The following is a 26,547-nucleotide window of genomic DNA, read 5'->3' as shown; positions in this document are numbered from 1 at the left end:
TGTGGACAGCAGCCCTTGGGGGATCCTTCTCTCTAGATAGTGTTGGAAGTGCATCATAAGCCACCCTCCACTAAATCCATATCAGGAAGCTTGATTAGGCAACCAAGGCAAAGGGCCATGCCAGGGGGGTAAATGTTTTCTATTTTCTAGTACATTATATCATCCACAAACTGGCCTTTCTGTTACTTCTAAACTCCCTCCAACTTTGTTTCTCTTTTTTTGTTGTGGATACTAGTTACATGTAACTGCTTATGTTATTCATGTGAAATAAAAACTAGGTTCATTGCATAAAGACTGTTAAATGTTTGCAAAAGGATAACCACTAAATTATCCTTTTTCTTTTTGGAGATATATGAATTCTTTCACAAATACCTATCTGTAGCTCTGTGTCAATATTTTCATCTCCACTAGCTTCAAGGTAAATAGTTCCATTGTCACAAAATTGAATAGTTCTGATTGGATTCAGATTTGGATGTTTTCCTCCTTTCATTTTGCATATCAAAAAGATGAAATTCTGCTTTTTAATTAATTGATGAATGTATGTCTTTTGATCAGTACAACACTACTCTCTCTTGTGTCTTCGTAACATGAAATTTTAAATAAGGGACAACTTGTATCAAGCCGAATGAATGCTTTAGGCTTGAACTTAAGGCAAAAGACTCACTGAGTAGTTATGTTTTCAGTTCCTGTTATGTGTCAAGAGATTCATGCTATTCATAATAGTTATTATACAGCTGTAATCTACACACCATTTTTCTTATGTTACAGATATTGCAACTGGAACTTAAAAAGGTTATTTTTGTAAAACTGGTTCATTGGCTGTTAAGTAACAGAACTATGCCTTTAAACATTATCTGTTAATATCCATAAAAGATCTTAATCCTCTCCTACTGCAGTACAACAATTTCATATTTACATCTCAGTCCAGACCTTTATTCATTCATTTTTTCATTCAATATATATATAGTTTTAAAAATTCAGTCAATTAATGGTAAAAACCCAAAATGATCGAAAAACATGAATGTTTAAATGCACAATATTATTATAATAAAAAATACACTTTCCTGAATCCTCCTCAAAATTCTCCCTCACATTTTAAACCCATGTATCCCATTATGTTGCCACTTTCTGCAGCAGTTCCAGAAGTACTCTTTCCTGAGTGTTTTTAGTTTTTTAGTCATAGCTGCCTTGATGTCCTGAAATGATTCAAAACCATTACCTTTGGTATCAGTGTTTACTAGAGGAACAGTACCCACTCAAAATTCGAAGGACTGGAGTCCCCTCCAGAATTCCATGCAAGTCCATATCAGGAGGCCGAAGGGTTTCTGGTAGAAGGCTGAAGAGTCTGGACTGCCAGGCTAAATAATCTGGAGATGGATATCCAAAGGCGATAGCAAAGACTGGAGCTCCTTCTAAAAAACAGAAGCAAGACTTCCTCCTTCTTTCTATTTTTATTCTGCCCAGGCTTCAAGCCTTTTGGCTGGGGTTGCCCATTTCCAGAGTGGATCTTCCTTCTTCAAAATCCATCATCCTCACACACCCAGATCTATGCTAAACCAATCAGCTGGGCATTTCTTATTCAAGTTGACACCACAGTTAACTATCACACCTTTCAGGTAATTTTGATTGGAGGAAAGACCCAGAAGTTGGACTGTGCCAGATCCAATGAATAAGATGGATGAGGACACACTAAAATGTTTTTACCAGCCTTCCTTTTCTATGGATGGCACACAGCACCAGAATTCATCATGTTTTTTGTTTTTATTTTAATCACACCTCATAAAGACACTCAGAAAGAAGACATCCAAAACTGCTTCAGAAAGTGGCAAGAATCATGGGTTAAGTGTGTTCAACGCGAGGGGGAGAATTTTGAGGAAGACTAATGTGAATGTGTTTTTTATTATAATATTTTGAAAAGTACACAATCACATATATTTTGACCACACCTTATACATACAATTATTACAGCATTATCTGAAGAAAAAAGCCATACAGACGCATATGTCAGCATTTATTCTTTCATTGAGACTCAGCCATTATGGTAAGAGAGCCACATAATTTTATGAAAGGTGTGTGTCTCCAGGATTAAAATTCGCAGTTAGAAAAATTCATTATTCATAGTAGGAGCTATATTTTTAAAAGTATTAAAAATCTATGAATAGTTTTGGTGGTTTCTGAGAGCAGTTAATGAATTGAACCTCTCAGCTAGGATTCCTAAACAATTGAAAAAATAATGGTAATAAAATGGAAGGTGAAGCTGTATGGTATCTTTATTAAATTTAATATTTAAACAATCTTTAATTCTGTTCCTCAGCCACGTTGTCCACATTTCATTCAAGCACTCAATAACCACGTTTCTGGTGGCTACTGTATTGAGCAGCCCAGAATATTTTTCAGTGCAGAAAGTTCTATTGGAAAAATATTCATCTCTGCCAAGCAGTAGTAGACAAATACTGGTTTTACAACAATGAGAGGATGAAGAAAAAAGTGAAGTGGGAAAGAGCATGTGCAAGAACAAGTGAGAGAGAGAAAAACAAATTCACAAACATTTGTAAGACACAGTAATCAGCTATGATGTGTGAATATTTAATGAGAGCCTATTTCAACAAACAGCAAAACAAACTAAAATAACAGTTTTTATGAGACCCACTGGATTTTAAAATTTGACTTGTCATTTTATAATATTAAGTGATTACTGTAAATATATTTTATAACTGTGATAATGGTAATAGTTCTTTTATAATGCCATAAATTAAACATTGATGGATAAAGTGATATAGTTTAAATTTGTGCAAGAATATTACAGGAAAGTAGATGATGATGTTTACAGGAAGAAATTGTTAAAGCTAGGTGAAGAGGACAAGCAAATCATAGCACGTGTGTTTCTCCATGGTAGCGTAAAAAATAATAAAATGCAGTGTAATTGACTCAACATACACAAATTCATTTATATTATAATAAATGTTGCAATAATATTTGTGTCTTCCTGAAATTCATACAGTGAAACTCTCATGCCAATTGGATGGCAGTTTTTGGTGGGTCATGGGGAGGTAAATACATCACAAAGGTAGTGCCATCATGAATGGATGAGTGCCGCTAGCTAGCTCTCTTTCTGCCATGTTAGGATACAAGGAGAAATCAATAACCTGAAAACTGGAAGAAAGCCCTCACCAGAACTGTTACATGCTGGTGTCCTGATCATAGAATTCTAACTTCCAGAACTGTGAAAAATAGAGTTTGGTATAGATAAGTTACCCAGTCTATGGCACATTGGTATAATAGCCCAAGTAAATTAAAATGAATATAGAAATAAAATATTAAAATTAATTTTCCTGTATGTTCTATGAAGTTTTTAAATATTTTAAACATTTAAAAATATACCATGTAATTAAAAATCCAAAGAAATTAATATTAAGATGATAATATTTAAATTATAATATAATAATGCTAAATTTTATTTAATTTTTGAAAATTCAATTAATATATATTAATATTTATGAATATGAAAGCCAATAACAGTTGTCAAAGCAAATACTATAGTTCAGACATATTGTGAACAGATCAGTATATATATAATTTATGGATAATGCATAAATTGTTTAACATTATACAAGAATCTTAGGCTGCCATGTATAACCACTGTGAAAACTGTGCTACTTTTTGTTTATTTCTAAAACCACAAATTATAACACAAAAAAATTAAAAGTTAGCCTTTAAGACTACTAGAAAAATATATTTTAAAATGCAAGAATAGATAACAAAAAGGACTTATAACTTTAGTGAATTTATCTTTTTTCTTACCTAAGCTTCCCTCTCAACCCTTCATTTCTTTTTTTTCCCAAAGCCTTCATTTCTAACCTGTACCTAGATAGGGCATTTTTGGTGTGGGCAGTTGTATATTTTATAGTTATGGGGTTTAGATTTAGTCATTTATGTTGACATTAGGTAATGATATGGAGAGATATTCTCCCCAAAAGGCATTATTTCACATATACTTGATTATTGGGAAGGCCTAAGGTTAGTGACAGTGAACCTATTAGAGATTGAGTTCCCAAACTGCAACCCAAAAGCTATTGCAAAGTGCCAACACTTCCTATCTGCAGTGTTATCCCATGCTCAGCTGCTGGAGTGACGCTGGGGGTGACTCGGCTTGTGTGCTGACAGCGAGTGCACAAATGCCATAGGTTTGCCATCAGTCACCTAGGTTCAATCTTCTAGTTTCAATCCCTATTTGTAAAAAAGTTTCACATATATATAACAAAGCTTTGATAAAAGGGATAAGAATAGCCTCATTAGCTTAGACTAGGGAGGGATTTGGCCTATTCTGTACCTAGGCTTTATTCTGCTCAGTATTTGAACAAAATCAGTATCTTCATAATAAAAGAAAGTGAAGGTGGCGGTGTGGGAAAGTAAGGCCTTGGCTGAGTGAGCAACAGTGTCTTCCAGTGTTGTAGTTTGGGGTTTTGGCAAGGGAATACACTTAATACAGGATGCATAATTTATAAAATTATCTTATGATATTTATCCAAAAAATCAAATACATAGGATTGCAAGAGATTAGCCATACATTAGAGGCCCAAAGAATCCAGCTGAGTGTGTGAACACCATAGCAATGTCCCACTTAAGTCCAGCTTAAGGCTTAGAGCCCAAGGCAGTGTCCTCCAAGAGTCCAGCCAGTGGCCTAGAGCCCATGGCAATGTCTCAGGCTTGTCCATATTGAAGATATGCACCCGAAAGGCACGAAAGCCAGTGGTAGAAGCCAGAAAACCTAACCTGGTGGGATGAAGGATTTGTGCCACTAGGCTGGGGAAGGAACCTACATTGGATTCAAGAAGTGATGCTCACAATGAAGATCAGAGCTCCCCTGATGAGAACAGCAGCCATTTCCAGGGACACCGAGGCTCTGAGTTCCTCCTCTGATAAGAACAGCCAAATTCGCAACAGGAAAACCATCCTCAGCAAGTTTCTCCTAGAAAATCAACAGGCCACAATCTTCCCCTCCACTTCTCTTTTTATGGCTATTGGCAACAATCCTTAGGTGGATCTTCCACACCCAGACCATGTTGATTCAGTTCAGCTGGGCATTACAAGTTGAAGTTAATCAACCACAATCCAACCCTGATCAACTTGATAACCAGACACATTTCCTTAAACTATAGTCTCTAGTGGCAGATTTGTGAAAAGTTAACATATCTTGATCTCTTCAGATTTACATTAATATAATAATTGTATATATTTCTTATTGCACAATTTCCACATTATGGCTTCAAATTTTAAAACTGTTTGGGTTTCCTTTTATGTACAGGATTTAACACTTAAAAACAGTCTTACATACATCAACATATCACTACATTAAAATCAAAATAGGAGAGAGCTGTTAAAATCACAGTCCTTGCTTCCCATTAACATTGACAACAGGTGCGACAACACTAAAAGACATCCCAAGGGATCTCCTGCATTCCAAATACACTCTTTCCTTCTGGTAAAAGGTCTCAGGTTACTTTTCCATTGTTCTGTTCCTTCTCAACAACTATGATGTCCTGTTTCATCCTTTCCATCCACAGCTCTACTGGAGCCCTTTGCTTCAAAATACCCTGGTGGTTCTCCACTCTTAATTTCCATCATAGATCATGCCAAAAGTCCTCAACAGTAACCATGCTACCATCCCAACAATATACTGCATTGAAATTTTTCTGCCACCCAGGCAATGTCCCAACTTCGATTACATAGCCTTTCTAAACATTAGAAATAATCATAAATGATGAAAATTGCACAAAAACATGAAATACATTTTTTCTAGTAAAATGAAATTAACTAGAATCACTCTGAGTGATTGAATGTGGCATATGTTAAAATAGCCCACTCAAGAAGATGTTCCATATCTAAACAATGTAAGTATATAAAGAAAGAAATGAGGAATATGATCAGAATTGTGATGTTTCTCCTCCTAATCATTATCACTAAAACAATCCTTTGTATCACAATGTTTTAGTAGAAATTTAATATTTACATAATTTATTTAAAGAATAGCTTAACAACCTATAAAGGACCTGACAGAAAGTATTTTAAGCCCATATGGTCTCTTTTTCAACTATTCAACCCAGTAATTGCAGCATGAAAGCAACCACAGACAATAGATAAATCAATGAACATGACTTTGACTCAATAAACTTTATGAATACTTCAATTTGAATTTAATATAATTTGTATGTGTCAATAAATAGTTTCTGTTTTCTTTACCGGATGCAAGATCTTGAATGTAAGATCATTATTAACTCATCTTTATGTCTTGTGAAGTGGCCTAAAACAGACATAAGAACTATTTTGTTTTCTTAAATGCAAAAAAGTAATAACTGTAGTTGCAGTTCTCTAGATTTAAAGAATCAAGATATGGAGACAGATTCCTTTATATCCAAAGCAAATGTAAGTCAGTTAGTTTCGTATGTACTCTTCTACCAAAGCACTTAGGCTCTTTCTTATATATAATATAAATATTTAATTATCTGTTAATTACCTCTTTAAAGCCATAGTGTATCGGTTTATGCTAACAACAGCAGACTTCTGGGAAAAGGCTTAGGATTTAAAAACTGCCTTTGGATTGATTGCTTGCATGTCTAATGAAAGATTGGCACCTCTGGCTATAATGACTTTCACTATGCACTAAAGAAAAAAAATGTTCTCTTCAGGAAAGCAAAACCTTTCCACATGATGAAAGATTCTTCCATTTACACTATTCTTTACACTATGTGTAAGTGATTATAAGCAAGAATGTGAGGAGAAAAATCATGATTGGTAAAGAAATAACAAAAAAATGTGGACAGTTCCTCTGCACTGGCAGAGCATGAGAGACAGCAAGGAAAGTTGTGGAAAAACAAATGAGTGATTTTTCTCAATATTGGCATTCAACTGGAAAACTATCAGCAAAAAGACATAGGATTCTTACCATTCATAGAATATACTGTGTGGGCTGTAAGTTCGCTAAGGACTCGGCGTGTATGTCTATTTTGCAGTGGTACATTAAGCTCTTAATAATTTCCCAACATAAAGTTCATATTAGAACTATCATAAGTGAATGAATGGTCATGAATCATATGGGATTAACATATTATTTTTCCATATTTTATAATACCCTCACAAAAAGTGTTATCCTTATATCATAAGTGAACTGTCCTTCAGCAGTTTGCCAACTGAAATACAAACCATAAGTGAAAAATCTAGTTTTCAAAAATAAATCTCTATTTTCCTACTGTTATTTTCAATAAACCTACATAAATCTCAAAAATCTCATGTAGTGAATAAGTGAAGTTGTGGTACACTTTTCCAACAGAATAATTTTAAAATTGTAAATATAATAACAAGAATGCTACAATATAGAAGTATGTGATCAAATACAGCACATTTTTCTTATTTAATCATACAAATTTATGAGATGATACTAATTTTATCTGCTTTTTCAGGAAATTTTACACAAGAGAAAACTGAAACATAAGGGCAGTAATAACTTTTCTGAATTATACATGTGCCATATTTAAAAGGTGGTGAGACAATAATGGCTAAATGGCAAATGTGGGTTTATTTTAGATTTTGGAAGCCAGATTTAAATTCATAATCACATCATCTTAACACTGGATATCTCAAGATAATTAGTTTTTACCGGGAGTGTCCATCTGAGGTCTTGGAATCATGCAGAGTCTTCCAAATCTTACCTCTAGAACATGTGTATATGTGTGTGTGTACAAAGGTGTGCATTATAAAGTTTGTCAGATACTTTTGTTGTATTCTTATCTTATAACAGACATTCTCAATCATTTTGGTCTTGCTACATACTCACATTCAAATATCTTTGAGAACTACAAAGCATTTCTGTATAATTGGGAGATATATAAAACTATATAGAAAACAAATTGATATACATTTAATTAAAAGTAGTACTTTGAATTTTTAAGGATATATTTAGTATTTCATTTGCAAATAATTAAAATAAACTCACTGTTTGTTAACATCATTTACTATTAATGCAATTAACTATGCTTTCCAAAGCAAACTACATACAGTTAGAATAACCGCATTGTTCTACATTGCTTGTAAACCATGGTATCGTGTTGCTTACTAGAAGAGAGTTGAATACTTACAGCTGCTCTTCACTCAAATTATGGCTTAGATTCTTTTGTTTGAGAAAAAAGTATGACTTCGCAGGGATATGAAGTTGAAAAGGAAAGCATAATTTTAATAGACTACTTGCAAAGTAAAATATGCTTCCACAACAAACATTTTGCTAACATTAAAATTCTGTATTCTAGCTTACATTTTGAATGGCTTTCACTATTTATTATTATTTAACATAGATTTGTCATTTAGAAAAAAACTGCTCACTTAGTTATGCTTATCTTTTTACTATCTGCATATTTCATTATAATATATCAAATATATATTTATTGATTTCATCACTAATCAAAACAGGATAGTCTTCAGTATTAGGTAGCTGTCAACTCCTAATACAAATTTTCCAAAATTTTAATTTTTCTTCAAAGGCCAATTTTATGTTTGGCAAAAACTAATGTTATTTGCTATACTGGAAATAACAGGCTTGCATTATATATTTTTGAGGAAGTTTCTGCAGATTAGACAATGTGAATAATCATAGTTTGTCAGTAATTATTTGAAGTGCAGAGAATTTCTGTGAACAAAAGTAGTTATTTGGGCTCACAACAGAAGCAGTTAGAAAGTTTCCGCAAAGTAACTATAACTAACTATTTGCAACAAAAATGTTTTAGACATTTTTATTTCATCACGCACAATATTAAAGATACGTACTAAGAGACTGACCTTTAAAAACTAACGTTTTACTGCTTCATCCAAGACATTTTTAAGTGAGAATTTCACTGCTAATTAGCATGGAAGAACACAAAGACTGATGCTAAGTTGCTGCCACTGCCTTAAACTGTGCTAGAGAACTAACAGTTAACCATCCTCAGTCTTAAACCATCACTAGAGATATCCACATTAAAAAAAGAAATTTATATGATTGTTATGAAAAGTGTTCACCTTTACTGGTCTCCTTAAAAGGGACTGGTATCTCCAAGATTCATTGGAACACACTTCAATTATTATTGTCTTGGAACAGTGATTGTAAGCCTTTCTGAATTCTGACAACCTATGATTTCAGTAAAGTTCAATTTGATGCTTATTTTGTATTGGGTGAATCTGATAAGATCTTTCAATACTTCCAGTGATCTGCTAAAATTGAGTCATACTGACCTATAAAAATCTTTCTTGTTTAGATTTTCTCAACTCAGAATTTGGATCAGTGATCCAATGATGGTGGCTAAAAGTCAGCTAACATAAAGGTACTTATACCACAAAATCGAGAAATACTAAATAATACTGAATATAATATTTATCTCCTTTTTCACTTCACAAATGTCTTGTCATTACAACCCTCTTCATATGCTACCTACTTTGTACCCCTTGATTTCATTACAATTAGAAGGTACATACATTACTCTTCAATGTGTGCTATCTACTACATTTTTCACACCTAATTCACTGAGTCACTTGGTGACAAGACTGTGCTTTCCATCTCTGAATTGTCAGAGCCCATCACAGTGTTGAGTGTAGCAGGTGTTCAGTAAACATCTGATGGACATAGGTGTGAATGAGAATTTTAATTAAAAAATCTCTGTGGCTCAAGTCCACTGTTTACTGCCTATAATTTCAAGGCAATAGATGAAATAGCAGATGATTCATGTGTATCTTATGATGAAAATAGATAACTTTTCCATTTTAGATGAATAGGGCCACTGTTTTACAGATCTCTATAGAATAAACATAGATGGGTTCTGAGTAACAAAAGCATTTGAAACTGAGAACTAGAGGCTGGGATATACACCCATGCATCGTCAATAGGTTCAGCTTGAATATTTTAAAATGCTTTTAGTAGTCCTTTATTAGGAAAACTTTTTACTTGTTAGTACATTTAAGATTAATAGTTGCTTTCCTGTGTTCATTCTCTGTTTGTAGAAACAGATGGGATTTTAAGCATTAGAGCTATAATAAAATTTGTTACTTGCTATGACAAAATATTCATTATATGCTGTCAGAGGAATACAGAATTTGGAAAGTTGACTTTTAAGCTGTTTTCAAGCATAAATGCTTGATTTACTTATAGGGATAAAAAGTAATGGTATAAGATATTGCAACTGTAAATTATATTCCTATTTGCCTGGTAGTTCTTTTATTGGTAACAGAACTGTGGATATGTGGGGAGGCAGATTAGTTCAGCCAAAAGAGGGATCCTTCTTTATTAAATGCCTCTTTTCAAAGAGGAAAGATTACTTACTTTTCACTGGAAATAACCACGAATCCACTCAAAAGCAAATTGGGTTTTCAGGGTAAATATATTAGATTTATATTAATAGGCATTCTATTCTTGTGCAACTGATTCTGTTGGCTCAATGCTGCTATATCTTTGGGAGACTGCAGAATCAATGACCTAAAAGGTTTCTCAGTGTCCAATATTGCTGGTTTGGACTTTCAGTTCATTTGAAAATGTATAATTTTTCTCCTTAGAATGAAAAAAATATATATATACATATATATATGTATATATATATATATATCACCATGTAGCCTAGGCTGGCCTAAAACCCATAGTGATCTTCCCGTCTCAACCTCCCAAGTGCTTGGATTACAGGTGTGTGCCACCACACCTGATTTATGTTTTCCTTTTCATGAAGAATTTGAAATCCCCTTGCCGGGTACTGCCCATGAAGGGTTCTGAGAAGTGTCCTGCAGAAAGTCCCATTGGCACCCTGCTTAGAGTTAGTGTGGTGGCTGCGGGGATGTGTGGTAGTGCCTGGGTGTGGTGTCTCATGTTTAGCTGTCCTCTGTCGCAGGGTCGCATCATGGAGTGTACAATCTGAAGCTGCCAGGCTGCTCTGGCTGAGGCCATCTGGTTCTGAGCCCTCTCCATCCTGGACTTTGGACCTTGCAGGTTCTTACTGTGCCACTCCCTTCCTGGGAGCAATATATATACCCTTGTTTCACAGACTGGAAAAAGCTCTGGACTGATAATAGAAACAAAGAGAAAATTTTATAAGATTCAAAGAGCCCAGACATATGAGGTGTTAGTGAAGAAAAAACACTAAAATTTTGAAATTTTTTTTTAAACTACTGCTATATGACTTATTATCCATTTTAAGCTCTTTTATTTAGGATTCTGAGTGGGGAAGTCAAATGAAATAGGTGAGAATTTCCAACTAGAGAGAATATGCTTAAGCTTTACAAAAAGAGGACAAGCTAATTATTACTGTTTTTGTGTTTAATTACTAATGATTTAGAGACAGATGAGTCAGAAAACTGGCCATAAGTTCTGAATCCAGGGAGTAGCACCTTGAAAGAAGAATAAAAGACAAAGAATATTGTGAAGAAGGTATGGGAGAGGGCAAGAGGGCGTGATTGAAAAATAGGTACAATGTTGCAATTAGGAGAAATAAGTTCATAGGTTCTGTGGTCCAGTAGAATAATTGTGGTTAACAGTAACACATTGTATATCTCAGAAAGTATAGAAGAAAGGACTTTTAATGTACTTGCCAGAAAAATAATAAAAGTTTAAGGTGCTAAAAGTCCTGTTTCTTACCCACCATATGTATAACTCAAAATATCACATGGTAACTCACAGGCATGTACAAATGTTGTGTCAATCAAAAAGTTAATAAAAATTATAAATTAAAAAAATAAAATAAATTCAAAAATATTATCCAGTGAAATAATATAATGCTGTCAATAATACCATAGATAACTGCTTAAGGTGGGCTGCTTCACAGCAGTGGAAGAAAATTTCTACAGAGGTGTGGATCTCAATATTTGTGCCATAGATTATATCTTTAAATACTGGGAAGTTTTTCATGAGATTTACCTTTGCCCCTGAGCCTCAACTGTCTCTTGGCATGTTGAAGTGTTTTAAGTTCTCAAGGTTTATATATGCTACAATTTAAAATCATAAGGAATATTGGATTTGCAGCTGGCAGGTGTTGTAGTTAGGGTTTCCAAGGGAAAATATTTAATACAGGACACATAATTTATAGGGTTATTTCATAATAGTCACTCAAAAAGTCAAATGCAGAGGAGTACAAGAGATCTAGCCACACACTAAAGACCCAAAAACTCCAGCCAAGTGTCTGGAATCCACAGCAATGTCCTGCACAATTCAGCTGAAGGCCTAGAGTTCAAGGCCATGTACTCCATGAGTCCAGCCAGTGGCCTAGAGAGCAAGGCAATGTCTTATGCTTGCTGCATCGAGGATCTGCACCTGGAAGGCCCAAAGGCCAGTGGTGGAAGCCAGAAAACCTGCACCCATGGAGTGAAGAATTTGTTCCACTAGGCTGAGGGATCTACACTAGTGCCAGAAAGTGATGCTCACGGTAAAGATCAGAGCTCCCCTAAGGAGAACAGCAGACATTCCCCGCAAGAAGCTAGGTCCAGAATTCCTCTGAGGAGAGAATAGCCAAGTTCACATCTGGAAAACCATTAGCAGCAAGCTTCTCCTAGAAATTCAACAGCCCAAGATCTTCCCCTCCAGTTCTCTTTTTATGCCATTGGCAACAATCCTCAGGTGGGTCTTCCATGCCCAAACCATGCTGATTCAGTTCTGCTGGGTTTTCCAAGCTGACCATTAATTAATCCACCACAGCAGGCAAATAATTTGTTTCCCTCACTATGTGTGTTTTTGAACTAGGAATTTAAACACTATTAGTTCTGTAGCTCACTGTGTTTTCATCTAGAAAAGAATAATACAGTAAGTCCTCAATTCATGAACCAGTTCCATCCCAGGAGAATGTTTGTAAATTTGATTTGTTCCTATGTTGAATTAGATCATAAGTCCAACAAAGTGAATCTTATACCTCTTTGACACAAATATACAATGCAAAGGATAAAAAGCCAAACACACACAAAAATATTGTTAATAAACTAGTTTTACTTTTATAGTTACCTTCAAATGTACAGTACTCACACAGCAGCACAACTGTAATAATATCCAGCAGACACGTGAGCTATTTCTCATGTGTTCATATCTGTGAAAGTTCACAACTGAAATGTTCACAAGTCAGAGACTTACTATATTTTTCACGTCTTAGGTAGTTTCAATATTTCTGTGACATGATTTTTTAATATGGCATATAATACGTGTTCAATAAATGTGTAATTCCTGAAGTTTATGCTAAATATCTAGGTGAAATTTCCAGACTTCTATGCCCAAATTTCAAACATTTTATACACTCTTGCCATTTCTCCTCTCTCCCTCCCTCCCTCCCCGCTCTCTTTTCCTTGTCTTTGTGTTGTTGCTGTATTTAAATCTATAGGCCAATATTCTAAAAGTTTAAAATAGGTCAGCTTGGATATTTAGCACTCATTAACTTCAAAGGAAGTAAAGAGACTCATATGTGACCAAAATGTTTAATTTCATAAATAGCCTTATCAAGAAACTGCAGATCATAGGAGTTAGTCTTCATCTTGATATCATAGAATTTTTTGATAATATAATTACTCTTACACAGAACTGAGCATGATATTCAGTAACGCATTCTCTTTGTTTGGTATTTCTTGTAATTTGCTGTCATGGAGTTTTTAATGACAGAGCAATATCTTACTTATCTTCTCTAGTGCCTAGTATAAAGCATATCTCAATAAATGTATGTTGAAGGATATTTTTCAGAGAAAATAAAAAAGTGAGACAATCATACTTGTGGAAAAGAACAAGTTGAAGTTAGGGCTGTGAAAACTGATAAAGGAACACAGAAGCTAAGGTTCTGGGAATTGTTAGTGGAAACAACCCAAAGAGATGGAAGGTTCGAGGAGGAAGACTGAGGGTCTAGCAGTGATCTGATAACACGGCCCTGTTCTGAGGTCAAGCATCTGGACTATGAACTTTGTGCTATCACCAGAAGAGACTGAGGACCTAAGCTCCAGACAGGCTGGGACCTAACAGCAGAACTGTCACTAGCAAACAGATAGATTTGTGGAAATTTAAAATCATCTTTGAAAAGATATTCATGTTATGTATAGAAATATAAGATTCAACTTTCAGGCTACTCTTATTTAGCTTCAATGGCTTTGATGAATGCAGACTTCTGGAAAGATAATACTATTTACTTAAACTTAAGGATTGCATTTCTAAAATTATTAAATCTTCAGACAAAAAGACAAAGTTAAATATTAAATTTTGTCAATTAGTGAACATAATGACAGATTGTATTTTGTGAGTGAAAAGGTCTCTTTGAAAAGAACTGGGTTTTGCATCCTACAATTTGAATTACCTCAGGGAAGACCTGTTGGGGTAATTTTAAATATTTTTGTTTGGATACAAGCATATTCTCATTCAATTTTGTGTCTTTGCATGCAGTGATATGGTATTCAGCGTTTTCTAAATACATTTGAAGAAAGCTCATATGTAATTCTGGCCAGAGAAAATATACTATCATCTTCAAATCCTGGGTGCAGGAGAGATTCAGGGATAAAAAGAAGCTTCCAAGAACCCAAGTATCCCATCTTGAGAGCTTTAATATTTATGCTTTATATAAAACCAGCTATTTCTCATAACATGCCAGTCTTAGCACCATTTATGAAAAAAAAATAGAATGAAGGAAGTATATGTTATAGAACATTCAGTAACTGTTTCCCGGATAAATCTGTGAATGAATGAATGAATGAATGAAGTATGGATTGAGTGAATAATATACAGCATGCTGAGACTTTTTCACAAAGAATGTGAAAAGCAACCCCTTGTCCCTTCTCTGTTCTTTGACAAACACCTATAACTAGTGCTATTAAGTTTTAAATTTACTAAGACAAGACTTTGATACAAGACTAGAGAGCAAAAAGTTCAGTCCATTAGATATTCTTGTGTTCTAAGAAATCTGAATAAAAGAATTTATGATAGGGATTTTTCAAAATGTATAATTTCTGACAACATAAGGGTAAACAGAAAGAGAAAAATGTAAATCAATATTAATATGAAAAATATAATTTTATATCATTTTTGTATTATGAAAATAATATTCACTACCATGCTTCTCTACTATGTTGACTTTTATATATATCTGAATTTTAGCAATCTCCTTTGTGCAGCATTCCTTAAATTTTTTTTTTTCTTCTTTTTGGTACTGGGGATCAAACCTGGGTCCTTGTGCTTGCGCAGCAGGTGGCGAAACCACTGAGCTAAATCCCCGGCCCTCCTTAAATGTTTTTAAAGAAGACTGACAATGCTGGGGATTTAGTTCAGTAGCACTATGCCTGCCTCACAAGCTCAAGGTCCTGAGTTTGATCCCCAGTACCAGAAAAAAAAAAAAGGCATATTTATAGATCTAGTTTAGTGTTATTACTCAAAGGTATTGTGGAAAAGGATTCATATTATTGTAAACAGATAAGCTAGTTAGAAAATATTATAAGACAGTTAGGGAAGGCTGGACCCTCCAGGGAATCAATATAAAGGACAATTGAGGACAATTTATTGAAAGCCAGGATTCAAAAAAAGAGGAACTACCATATTCACATACTTCTCCTAGGGCTGAACAGCAGTGATTGATATTCTAAATAGGTATCAATCATCTTAAATGGGGACTATCTCCCCAGCCCATTCCTTCCCAGAAATCCTTGTTTTTTCCATGCACACTTGCTAAGTGACTAGCTTCCCCATTTGATCCCAATTTAATTAGTAATACCTAAGGAACTATACTTGTTGTAATCTTATTGGTTGATCATAGTTTTGTCCCACCTCGTGATTTCTAATTGAATCAATATTATCTAAGCGAATATACTTGTAATCTTATTAGTTAACTGTAGTTTTGCCTTACTTTGACCCCACCTCACCTTTTGTCTTTGTTCAATAAAACATCTTTGAGAAGTGAGATGGGCGGGCAACTCATTTTCTGGTCTCCCTTCTGTCTCTCTTAGACCAAAGCTGTCTTTCTCTCAATAAATTCTTCCTATTCATAACCTCTGTTGTTCCTAGAATTCATTCTTCAATTTTAGAGAACATAAACTTGGTGTTATCTAGCAGGTTGAAAGTTATAACATTTCCTTTGTTTGGATTATATACATTATTTGCATTACTTGGTGCTCTATATTAATATTGTATCTTAAATATTGTATCTTAATATTGTATCTTAAAAACTTTAGGATACTGTATACAAGATTATTCTCTTTAATATATATAAAACCTAAAATATTTTAAAAAGTAAATACACTAAGAAAAATGATTCAAAAATATTTATACATTTCAGGAGGTAATAATCAATAAATGTGATGAAGTGAAATTAATTTCCAAGCTTTTAAAAAAGTTTAATACCCCAATATTAGCTTTATTTTTAACCCCTTTGAAGTAGAGACCAAGAAAGCAAAACAAAACCAAGGAACTATCAATGCAGGAGATGCTGGGGAATACGTATAAGAAATAGAATTTTTCTCCTTTTCTACTGATTTCCATATTACAAATAATAATTACAAATATTTATATAATATATTTTCAAGAATATTTTCATGGTGCTTGTATAACAATGAAAACCTTGAAAAAATGAGTTTACAGCAATAGAAAACTGATTGCATATCCACTTAATAGTTGATAGCATATATTCCATTTCTTTTGCTTATTTTCTTAGTTCAAACTTTACATGGGGAGAAGTATGCTGCAACCTTAACCAAGCATTGCATATTGATCAAATAATATTTTTACGAATGAGGACCATTCATCATTCATGCATCAACATTCTACATGTATATACACAAGTGTTCTTGAACAAGAAAATAGGCTCACGGTCAAAGTAAATAGTGCACGCTACTGCTGTTGTCACATTGGTCTTTATGAATGTGAACTACTACAAACTTTTCTTTATGAAAACAAGGGGTGATGAACCTGTGTCTATCCATTGTCCAGACACGTCTTCTGAAACCCACGACAGTAAGTGTTTTCCTCTTAATGATCATTGTAAACACAAGGACTGTATTTCTTTTGGATTGGATAACTATCTATCCAAATAATAATTAAGATAACTCAATTGAGTAATATTTTCTATCCTGTGATCATATTTTAGAGTATTCCATGATATTAGCTTGGCACATATCAAATTTGAAGACCATTAATATGTCATTTTATCCTTTAACTCCTGTATTGATTCTAGAAAAAAGCCTGGAACATTTAAAAAGTATAATCCTGGCTGAATGCTAACAGAATGAATAAAACTTATTACTCTAATATTGATAGGTAAATAGACTGACACCAGATGGCATGAGATTTGGTTTTAAGTCTCTGCTCCATTACTTATCAGGTCTGCCACCTTGAGCATTACTTAATTTTTCTTTTCCTCAGTTTCCTTACTTATCCTTGAATACCTATCATACAAAGTGGCTGGGCAAAATATAAATTTAAATATAAATATAAATACCTTGTTTCACGAACACAAACAGTAGCATTTTTTACAAGAAAATTTTGCTTCCAAAAACTCTACATCAGTCGACAAACACCACCACAGCCATCTTTCCCACACCAACACAAATGCAACAATCTTCCCCCAAATTATAAAACAAATTAAGTTCATAAATGGAGGTACACCTGTATATATGTATATATATACAAATACATATAAATATCTATACATTTTATACATATAAATATGTATTTCTACATATAAAAATGTATGTGTATGCATATAAATGTGTATATATACATTATGTGTCTGTGTATATGTATACATATGTCTCTTATATATGTGTATTTATGTACATATGCTATATTATATAGCGCACATCAGTTAACACAATAGCTAGAATATAATGAACATTCCACAGGGTTAGTTATTGGTGTTTCTATTATATTTATTATTATTATAGTTTTTTATCATAACTAATATTTACTTGGATCAAGGTGACAAAATGGCATCTGCCATGGTAATAGACAAGAGGTTATGTCTTTGTTCCTAATCTTTCAGAAACACAGACTCATGATTTGTAACATGGCATACTATGATATATAATGATCACATGCCATTGCTTCTTCTTACAGAAGTCACAAAAATGGCTTTGAGTATAGGCTAAAAGTGGTGAACACATCGCGTTGTCTCTGCTGGATTGGTTGGATCACACATGTACTGACTAGCAGCTAAAAAGTAGATTAACTGTAGAAAGAAGTTCAAGTGTCAGCAATCTTTGCATTGGAAAGTCCCAGGACCTTTGACTTCAGTTCATTAATTGTTCCCAGAACCTGGCCCATATATCCAGGGAGATAGCAGTTAAAAATATAGGTTCAATAGTTAAAATGTTGCTGAATCAGCCTTTGGATTGTTAAAGGAAACCCTCAAGAGTGAGGAGAATTAGCGCCCCTCCAATTTGATGCAACCTTAATTTTTTTTTTTTTACTTCAGGCTGACTTGATCAAGGTTGAGTCTTCTTGAAGGACAATGAAAGCAAGGGATGAACCTCTGATTTGCCATGCAGAGTAAATTTGCTATAATTGGTTTAATTGTAGCATTCACCTGTGCTTAGCAAGGATCCATTTACAACTGTAAATTTGTACCCACCTGATTACCACTGGGAATATGCATCACTATGTTTCTTTCCAGGTGGCCCCTCTTATAGCAAACTTTCTGTTTTCCTTTCCATGTAGCACCCTGTGATCTAGAGTGACATTTCATTCTGTGCCAAAAATAGACATTAAATAGGGCTGGGGATTTAGCTCAGTGGTGCCGCCGCCTGCCTTGTAAGCGCAAGGTCCTGAGTTTGATCCTCGGTACCAAAAAAACCCAAACCAAAACAAAACCCACATTTAATATATAAAAGAGAGGAGCCTGTGCATTTACATTTTTAAATAATTAATGTAATGACATAAGTAAAAGGACATCATATGAGAGGTGCACAAAATTTCTGGAAAAATTTGCACACTAATTCTAATTTTCTGCACAGATGTAAAGAGACAGAGAATCCTGAATGAAAAGTCTAGGAAAGTCTTGGATTTACTTACTATAGCATTTATTCATCTCACTGGGCTTTTTTTCACTTACCTGCAAATCTGCATAATATGAAAAGGTGATGTTATCTCACAGGAATCAAAATGATAGGATCAATAAAAACAAGATATGTGAAAGAATTTTAAATCTATGATATGGTATACAGATGCAAGGAGATGTTGCTTCTTTAAATGATAACAAATGAAGAAAATGAAGCAGAAAGTGTTATTGTTTTTATTTCTTATAAAAGTCCCTCATGATAAATATTTACATATTTCCTATAAAAGGTCTCCTTTATACGTATTACTATTTTTACTAACCAGAAGAGCCTAAATATAAGAACATATTATTTGTATAAAGATATGTGTGTGTATTTGTCATTCACATTAGTCTTCATAGTTCTTATGTTTGAGCTCTGAGATTAAGGCTTAATTTTAATTCAAAGATTAATGATATAACTTCTGAGCATAAATTTAAACATCTATAATTATTTTGTGGATCAAAGGACAGGATACGTGATTAAGTGCATAAATAAAATACAATGTAAGCTTTAGGAAACTTTAAGTGATCATTATGGATTAGGTTTTAGAATAACTCACTTATTTCACAGAGAAGGACATGCAAGATCAAAGAAGAATGACTTTCCCAAGGTCATTAAAAGAATAGCAAAGTCAGGATGCCACATCCTGACAGGTGCAATGGTGATACCCTCTATATATACACCAAAGCCACCATGTATAAATTTAGACAGTAGGATCTATTTGAGAGGTACAGTGGAAGGGTCAGTTTAGGTCTGTGCTTTTTATATGAGTTTTTCCACAAAAGGGCACATTTTTAATACTTTGCTTTTTTTATCCAATACAACATTACCTTTTTTGGGGGGGGGAGGTCCAGTGATTGAACTCAGGACCTTGTGCTTATGAGGCAGGTGGCAGCACAACTAAGCTAAGTCCCTGGGTAGTATTACCTTTATTTTAATATAACATAATACTCAAAATGTAAAAACAGGAACAATGATAATATGACATTTCCCTAGCAAATTTACTAAGCCAAGTTTCATTATAATAATTTTTATAATAAGCTATAAAATATTTATGGAAGTTTACATAGCATGACATTTTAATGTGTACATGCATATTTAGGTTTTTAAAACACTTATAGTATATTAATTTAGTAATATTGAAGATACTACTAAACTCAATATCTAAACTTAATCCTTAGGATGGTTCAGCTTCTACTGAATGTACTAAGTGTTAAGTTTGGTTTTGACTTGTTTTAGAAGTTCAGCTTGAAAACTATGAGAAAATACATCTGATCTAAATGTAATTTTGAAAATAAAATTCCCTTTAAATTCACTCTGTGTGTGCGTATACTGATTTTTCTACTAGTCATGTGTTGCCTTATTTACAAATAACCTCTTGAGCTCAATTCATATACTAGGTTACCATTGAATATTTGTTGAATGAATATGTATTCAAAGTATTACTGAGTTTATTCATATTATTTCAAAATTTGGCTAAAACACACATCTATCACTGCATGTACCAAAAATTATTCTTCTGTCCTGCCTGAGCTCTAAAGATAAGTTGTTCTCTATTCCTTGTCATTCTAGTCATTTGTTTGTGAATTGTTATTTCAGTCTTAAAGTTGTACCCTTAGGCTTACAGGGTAGTGGGAGAGAAAGGCATGCAAATCAGCAATTATAACATAATTTAGTCAACATTGTCATGGCTATGTCCAAAATACTGTGCAAAGGAAATGACTGGAGGAGTAATTTGCTGATATGTTTATGCAAGTTCCATGAAGGAGAAGCCAGGTGAGCTGCACCTTGATGTTTAAACAGAAGACTTTTAACAAAGAAACTGTAGGAAATTCATTTCATGTGGAGACCATTTCAACATGTCATTAAGAGAAGACAAGCAGATGTGGGATACTGTGAATCTTTTAAATTACCTGCTAATTTTATAGTTTTCTTACATACTATGTAGAAACATGATTTTCTCTCTACCCTCCCCATTTCCTCTTTTTCTTTTCTTCATCTTCTTCCTTCATTAAATTTTCACTTTTTTCTTTCTTTATCATTTTGAAGCAAGATGTTAAGCTGTTTTTTAAGCACAGTTGTTTCCCTTACGAAATAGTGAATTTGATAGGGTTTTGTTGCTTGGTTGCTTTTGGTTGAAATTTAGGGTTATATGATTCCACTTCTCTTCAGTCACCTACTCTCTCACTCGCTAGTTGCTAAAACACAATAACAGGCCACCCATAATAGGAGGAAAGGTTTACTTTAGCTCAGTTTATAGAGGTTCTCAGTCCATAGTCAGCAGCATCCAAGATGGAATGCCATGGAAGGCATGGGCCAAGAAATGTTGCCCATCTCCTAGCATCCTTTAAGCAGAGAGCAAAGTGAGGAGCTTGGGAGGGAGATAAAATCTTTCCATGCCACACCCCCTGTGACCCACCTCCTTAGACCAGATCCTGCCTCTCAATAGCAAGCTTACCATCCCTCTGTCACAACCCAATCACTTTCCAGCACATGAGGCGTTGGAGGCCATTTTAGATCTAAATTATAAACCTACCATGTTGTCAATTCTCAAAAATAGGGCAAGAGGGCTGGGGATTTAGCTCAGTGGTGCCACTGCCAGCTTCCCAAGTGCAAGGTCCTGAGTTCGATCCCCAGTAGCAAAAAAAAAAAAGGCCAAGAATCATATCACATTTTTTTCATTAAGTTTATTGGCACATTATAGATATACAATATGATGACATCCATCATTGGGAATTTGGACCTTTACATGACATATCTTGGTTCTTACTTTTTCCCCATCCCTCTGCCCTCCCTTCAACCCCACCACCTCTCTCTATTTACAAAGATTTTGTTTCCATTTTTTCCTTTTCTCACATTTATTCCATTCCCTTCTTTCCTTTCCCTTACCCCTCATACTTCCCCTTCCCCTTTGGACATTTTCTTCCTATTTCACTTTATCTATTATACATTTTGATCTTTACTTACACTTTCAGCTTCTCACACCAAAAAAACTATTCGGTATTTACACGTGTGTCCTATTTATTTCACTTAAGAATATGGACTTGATGTGCATTAATTTAGCTATGGATGTCTTTAGTTTCTCATTCTTTATGGCTCAGTAGTAGTCCATTTTATAAAAAAACAAACAAAAAAGCCACATTTTCTTTACTCAGTCTCCATTTGATGGGAAATTGAGGTGTTTCCAAGTTTCAGCTATTACAAACTATGCTGCTATAAACATGGGTGCACACATATTGCTGTGGTGTTATTCTTTCAATTCATTTGGGAAGATACCTAGAAGGGGAATAGCTGGGTCAAATGGGACCTCTAGTCCTAGATTTTTGAGGTATCTCTACACTAATTTCCACAGTGGTTGCACCAGTCTACACTCCCACCAAAAGTGGAGAAGGGTTCCTTTCTCCCCACAACCTTCCCAGCCTTTGTTATTCGTTGATTTCTTGATAGCAGCCATTCTTTCTGGGGTGAGGTGGAATCTCTGTGTTTTTTTATCTGCATTTCTGGAATTATCAGTAATGTTGAACATTTTTTCGTATGTTTATTTGCTTATTTCTACTTCTTTGTCTGAGAAATGTCTGCTCATTTCAGATATCTATTTTTGGATTGGGTCTTTAAATTTGGGGGGTCTGATTTTTTAAGTTCTTTATATATTCTATATAGTAGATCTTTGTCTGAGGAACATCCGGTAAAAAATTTTCCCACATTGTGGGTTGTCTCTTCACACTGTTGGTGGTTTCTCTTGCTGTGCAGAAGCTTTTTAATTAGATGAGATCCAAGTTGTTAATTTTTTGTGCTGGTTCACATGTGACTGAAGTTTTGTTCATGAAATCTTTTCCCACACCAGCATCTTCGAGAGTTCTACCTAACCTCTATTCCAGCTGGTTCAGTATTTCTGTTTTAATATTTAGGTTTTTAATCCATTTCAATTTTAGTTTAATGTGTGGTGAGAGATATAGGTCTAGTTTTAATCTTTAGCAAGTTGAAACCCAATTTTTCCAAAACCATTTGTTAAAGAGGCTATCCCTCTAGTGAGGGTGTTTGGCTTCTTTGTCAAAGATGAGGTGGCTGAGTGTGTATGAAGTTGTTTCTGCATCTTCTAATCTGTTCCACTTGTCTCAGGTCTATTTCTTTGCCAGTACCATGCTGTTTTTATCACAGTAGCTTTATTGTATAGTTTCAAATTGGGGATTCTGATATCCCCTAACTTGTCTTTGTTGCCTAGAATTGCTTTTGCTATTCTAGGTCTCTTCTGGTTTCAAATGAATTTTTGGATTGTTTTCTCTAGTTCTGTGAAGTAATGATGGAATTTAAATTGGGATTGCATTGAATCTATATAGCAGTTTTGGAAGTATAGCCATTCTCACTATATTGGTTCTTCCTACCTAGGACCAAGGGATGTCTTTCCATTTTCTGACATCCTTTTCTATCTTTTTTTTTTTTCTGCTGTAGTTTTCAGAGTAGAGGTCTTTGATTTCTTTCATTAGGTTGATTCCTAGGTATTTCATTTATTTGGATGCTATTTAATCTTACAATGTTTGTTTATTTTTTCCCTCCTTTCAAATTAGTAGTCCTATTGGAAATACTTGTCTAGTCTTCTTGCTTTGTTTTTTTTCTCATCAAAGTAGACACTCAACAGTTGTTGATTGAAGAGTTTGTTTTGCAACTTGCACCTTTAGTTGACTTTGCCCTTTGCAATTTAGCAATGCTGTTGAAATTGGTTGAAATTTTTTGAAAAGGGAGATAGAGGAACTGTAAAATTACACCTAATGTACCAATAAGAAATGGGATATAATTAACCAAAATCCATTGTAACAACACATTATAAAAGATTTTTTAAAAGGAATAACCTAATTATCTCTGTATTACGTTGCTTAGCTGATGAAAGTATCTCAGATTAGTAGTTTAAACAATATAAATTCATTTTCTCATAATTCCATAGGAGATCAAGGAATCAACAGGGTTCATTTCTCTTCAGGGCCTTCTTTTAAGGACAATTTTCTTTCCATCCAGATAGTCTTCTCCCCATATCTTCACTTGGTCCTTCCTGTGTGTTTCTCTACTAATATCCTTTCTTACAAGGACATTATATTGGATTACGGTTTGGTTGTTGTTGCCTCTAACTTTGCTTAATTCTTTAAAGACTCTATCTCCAAAAACAGTCACATTAGCAACTGAGGTTAAGACTTCAACATATAAAGGTTAGGGATCCAGAATTTATCCCATAACACTCACATTGAGAAGCAAAATTACTTTTGAACCTACTGGAGAGCATCTTGGGATAGAGGAAAATAACTTTCTTTGAGTTTTTCTGTAGAAAGGTACAAGGAAGGCAGAACTGTCCCTGCAAAATGTTACTGAGGAGGAATGGCCTTATTATATAATTACTTTGAGGAATATTAAAGAAAAAATTGGGGGATAGAATTCAAGCTTTTACCTATTTAGTAGCAACGTTATCCTATCACTCCTGTTGCTTCTCTATCTTTAATTATTTTCCCTTTGCAATGTTAGTGATTTTCATACATTTTTCACTTAATACAAGTGATATGAATGCCAAGTGAGGATTGACAGAAAGATAGTGGCTGTTGGCTTCTGGGCAGTGGTAGAGTAGAAGCTTGTCCACTTGTCCTTAGGTTCATACAGAGACAGAAGACAGCAATTAGGAGAGGCACTAGCTGAGAATTTGAAGAAAAATATATGTTCAATCATCACAGTTTGAACAAAAAAAGCTGCTGGAAGTTGTGGATACTGGGTCATCTATTTTGTCTACTGTAATACTGGGCACCTTAGAAAGGATCAAAGACTTGGATAAAGAAAAACTTTTGAAACTTGTCAAGTTTATATGTGTTTTATTCTTTGTGATGGCCCACCAGGCTTTATTACAAGTTTATATACTTGCTTAAAATATTCACTGGTAGGTGGTAATACAGACTGTTGCAATAATATTCACAAATTTATTAGAAATCAACATGGGTATGTAGACAATTGAAAATTAAAACATAAAATAACTGAAATCTCCAAGGTTTTCAACAAATTTTTTATGTGTTGCTTAGCTTCAAGTTCAATATACTCCACAGAATCTATTTTATACCTCATCCTCACTCTGAATATGAAAATAACGTGTTGGTTTTTTAAATGCAACTTGAAACAGATCATCATATAGCAGTGGAGACCACTGCGATATTGAAGTATTTTGGGGTTTGAGGAAAATAGAGTTGGAAGTAAGATGAGGGTGATTTATATTATTTTAGTTGTTATTTTCGGTAATTATATTGGTTTATCTCAAACTTTTGAAGGGTTAGACCTTTAATAAATACAAGTAGGTTGTTTATATGTGGCAAGCTGAGGGAAACAGAAAGACAAGCCCAAAATTTAAAAATGTAAAGAACCAAAGTGTTTAAAAATTTCACACAAAAGCAAAAAGGAAGCTATAGATCCCTCCATTGAGAAGAGATGTTAGAATATTTACACAAAAGCAAGATATGGACTCTGTTTCTTATGTGTGAATAATTCACAGAAAGGTGAGTTGGACACAATGGTGTGAGTAAAGACAAATGGGGGCAGGAAAAACTCACAGAAGTCTTTATGTTTACATAGAATGATGATATTTATATCAATACCTCAGAGATTCAAGATTTTAATATAGTAAGATTAGATACAATAGCCCAAGTAAAACACATAATTGAAAAAATAGGGATTGCCCATATTATAGCTGAAAATGCTGAATTACAGTAGCTATGTTTTCACAAATTTTAGAAAAACCTACCTTCAAGAAGGCGGTCCAGGTTCAAAACTGGAAATTATATTTGAGATGATGTGTTGATGGGGATGAGTGAGAACCAGAGGCTGTTTTAGAAGACAGTAAGGTTACATCAGCAGACAATCAAATTCTTCAGTTAGGTTGAATTAAATTGAATTTTTGTTCTTGAATTTGAGCCTGATAATTCTAAACAAATCAATAGAACTTCTGAAACTATTTTTTTCAGTGATTTGGTGTATTACAGAGTTGTTGCTTACTGCCATTATAAAGCTCTCATCAACAGGTACTTATGATTAGCAAGTGGAATTAATAATGAGCCTAATAAATTTGGGAGAAACACCTCCATATTTCCTCATCTAAGAATATATTATTTCTCATTTCCAAGATGCAACCCAACATTAGATTTTGCTGTGAATTTCTCATTAAATTAAAATTTCAGCTAGACAACAAATTTGAATATAATTCTAATCAATACTAAAACCTGCTCTAGTGCTGACTGGGCATAAAAAAACAGAATGAACTTAATCTTTCCCCTAAAAAGATAAAATGTTACTAATGAAGACAAACATAGAAAGACACGTACATGTAAATAAATAGAAATGTATTAAAATGCATTGTTAATAATGTAGAAGAGATTATGTTTTATAGGAAAGTGTAGATGTTTCAAAAAAGGGTAGTAAACAATGCCTTGAGAATTTTTCAGTTTTTCAAACTTGAACAGAAGCAGGGTGAACCTTTCAAGTAAGACAAAGATA

The sequence above is a fragment of the Heterocephalus glaber genome, unplaced genomic scaffold (assembly GCF_053883595.1).
Source record: "Heterocephalus glaber isolate CG9 unplaced genomic scaffold, H.glaber_assembly_v1.0 deba00001428, whole genome shotgun sequence".
Lineage (NCBI taxonomy): Eukaryota > Metazoa > Chordata > Mammalia > Rodentia > Bathyergidae > Heterocephalus > Heterocephalus glaber.
The sequence above is the reverse complement of the archived record's forward strand: the minus strand, read 5'-3'. Positions refer to the sequence as shown.